We start from the raw sequence: 3,580 nt of genomic DNA on the forward strand, positions 1-3,580 counted from the left end.
TACTGCAAATTTAAAAGTTTCTAAAAGAGTAGATCCTGAAAGTTCGTATTACAGAAAAAAATTGTTTTAACTCTGTTATGGTAATGGATAGAAACTAGACTTATGTGGTGATGATTTCACACGTACAGAAGTATTGAATCAATCTGTGTCTACCTGAAACTAATATGTTATATGTCAATTGTACTGTAATAGAATATATTTTTTGGTGTTTTATTCATAAAAACCCAAAAGATAAAAATCCAAATATTCACCAACGAGTAAATAAACAAGCTGTGGAATGGTCTTACAACAGAAAAACACTCAATGGAAGAAGAACAAGCTACTGGTATGGGGAACATGGTTGTATTTCAAAACTATGTGGAGTGAAAGAAGGTAGACACACACGAAAAAACTATGATTCCCATTATCCGACATTACAGAAATCAAAACAGTGGTTGCCTCAGAGATGGCCTGGAGAGAATTAGGCTGGAAAAGGGCAGGGAGGGAACTTTCTGAGGTGACAGAAGTGCTGTCTTCAATGGGTGGTGTTGATGTGCATGTATACATTCATCAAAATTAAGTGACCTGCACACTTAAAAGCTAGCCTATCATTGGATGTAAATTATGCCTCAATTAAAAAGATAATAGAAAAATAAACAAAGAATTCATTTTGAGATGGACGATACTTCAGCTGTGGAAACACCCAGTAAATGATTGGTCATACGATTGTGGAGTTGAGGAAATAGTTTTGAGACTGGGGATAAGTATTTAGAAGCTGTTAGAATACAGATGAAATTTCAAATCACTGGAGGGGATGTATTCACTTATGAGGAAAACTGAATCAAGTTCTGAAAACTGACTTTCAGGGCACTTGAGCATTTAGTGCTCAGCAAGGTGAAAAGGAAACATCAGAGGGTACTCAGAGGGGTTCACTATTGTGGTAGAAAAACAACGAGGACAATGGGGTGTTCTGGAAATTAAGGGTCTACCATTGCTTCTGGGTTAAGAGGGGAATGCATAATGGAGCACTGGGTGTGGGAGCATGGCAATGCCTAGTAACCCTGATGTGAGCAATTTTGTAGAATAACAGGGATGAATGCTTGAACAGACCAGTGTCAACAAGCTTGGAAGGAAAGGAAGTGGGGTAGATACAACTCTTTTAAGGGATTTTGCCATAAATGTGATCAGAGAAATGGGCTGAAGTTGGAGGGTGATGTGATGTCTTGAGGATGTAGTGTGTAAGTGGGATCCCACCTTAATAAAAGGGATAAGCATGTTGATAGAAAGCAAAGAAAACTGATAGGGAGCAACTGCAAAAAAGTCAAGTTCTTGAGCAGAAGAGCAAGGATGAAACACACTTTCCAAAAGAAGGAATGAAGGTGCCTGTATGGTTCAGTCAGCTGAGCATCCAACTTTGACTCAGGTCATGATCTCATGGTTCATGGGTTCGAGGCCCACATCAGGCTCTGTGCTGATGGCTCAGAACCTGGAGCCTGCTTCAGATTCTGTGTCTCCTTCTCTCTCTGCCCTCTCCCACTCACACTGTGTCTCTGTCTCTCTCAAAAATAAACAAACATTAAAAAATTAAAAAAAAAAAAAAAAGGAATAGGCCTAGGTTGCCTGGGTGGCTTAGTCAGCTAAGCATCTGACTCGATTTTTGGCTCATTTCATGATCTCACAGTCATGGGATTGAACCGGGTTGGGCTCTTCACTGGGCATGGAGCCTACTTGGGATTCATTCATTCATTCATTCATTTTCTCTCTCTCTCTCTCAAAAAAAAAAAGAAAAGAAAGAAAGAAAGAAAGAAAGAAAGAAAGAAAGAAAGAAAGAAAGAAAGAAAGAAAAGAGAAACACTGTGTTGGGAGAAAAGTGTTGGTGTACAGATGCCTGCATGCATGCTGGTAGATTTGTTGTGAAGGGATTCTCAGCATCTATCACAGTGCCTGGAATGTAGTAGGTGTTCAAAAAATCTATTGAATGGATGGATGTACATTATCCAGTCTGCTTCCAGAGAATTTTCCAAGAATAATGCTCTTTGTTGTAACCCTCCTTGCATTTTAGCTTAAACCTGCCCAATAAAATGGAAGACAGTGAGAGGAAAAGAGAGAAGCTTTTCAAATAAGTTTTCAAGATTTACTCCATAACCTCCACCCCTTTTCCTCTCCTTCTAAAACAAAGATGTGGATAGAAAGGTATGAGATGTTGTAGTTTTATTAGAGAAGTAATTGGTATCTGTGACTCCTCTTACCCTCTCATAATATCTGTTGGATACAACTCTTGGCTTTCTCATTTTGGCTACATTCCCAGAACTGTATGTAAAGCGTTTTCCTGAAATATTGAAAAGGAACCTCCATTTTAAGTTCATCATCTCTTTGCCTGAAAAGTGGCTTATTCTTTTCCTGTTGAGACTGAATTTTGTGTGGGCTTTCCTCTTCCTTTACTATTAACATTAAAACTTGAAAACTGCAAGTTGCATGCAAGCCAACCACGTTGTGGTCAATAAGAGTTATGCTCATTAATAAGGCAAATAAATAAAGATTAGTGGAATGTATTCTTACTGTGAATTAATGAAAGAGAAGGGATTCAACGTTTACTAAAATTCTACTAGGTGCTAGACTCTGTACATATATGTGGTCATCACACACACACACACACACACACACACACACACACACACCTGGAAAGTAGATATTATCCACTTATTACAAAGAATGAGATATGAGTTTGAGGTTGGAAAAAAAAACCCCACACTACTTTCCACTTTTTAAGTACATTACGTGCGAGACACATTGCGAAGTACGCATCATTTGCTTCAATTTTAGAAAAACCTTGGAAGGTATATATTTTTGTTCCACCTTAGAAGCTGAGAAAATCAGAGCATTAAGAGGTTTAATAATTAGGGGTGTCTGCAGGGCTCAGTTGGCTAAGCATTGGACTTTGGCTCAGGTCATGATCTTGCGGTTCTTGAGTTCGAGCCCTGTGTCAGGCTCTGTGCTGACAGCTCAGAGCCTGGAGCCTGCTTTGGTTCTGTGTGTGTGTGTCTCTCTCTGCCCCTCCCCCATTCATTCATTCATTCATTCATTCTCTCTCTCCCTCTCTCTCAAAAATAAATAAATATGTTTTTAAAGAAGAGGTTTAATAATTAGCTGAAACTAACACAACTACCAGAGTCTCAATGCTAGATACGAGGGTTGTTGAAGAACTATCCTTCCTGTCACACTATGTGGCTCTTCAAGAAAAGCAGAGCTTCCAGGGAGTTGTGCAATACATGAAGATAAAGTAAAACATAAATACTGAAAAAAATTTTATAAATAGTATCAGTGGTCCTACAGTGTCATTGACTATACTTACTCACGATGTCATAATTAATTCCTAGTTGTGTCCTCCAAAAATGAAGAGCAAGTTTCCTTTCATTTCCAAATTTCTTTCAGCTCATCCTGACTTGAACATTAGCAAAAATGTGCCAATGTGGTCTAGATTCTGAAAACTCAAACTAATATGGGAAAGATTTTTAATTTTTTGATCCCTTAATGAGTAGCTAGCTAGATTATAATGGGATGTAAATTAAGAAAACCTTACATGTCACAAGTAAATGTGTGT

Source organism: Panthera tigris, chromosome D4, assembly GCF_018350195.1.
Source record: "Panthera tigris isolate Pti1 chromosome D4, P.tigris_Pti1_mat1.1, whole genome shotgun sequence".
Classification (NCBI taxonomy): domain Eukaryota; kingdom Metazoa; phylum Chordata; class Mammalia; order Carnivora; family Felidae; genus Panthera; species Panthera tigris.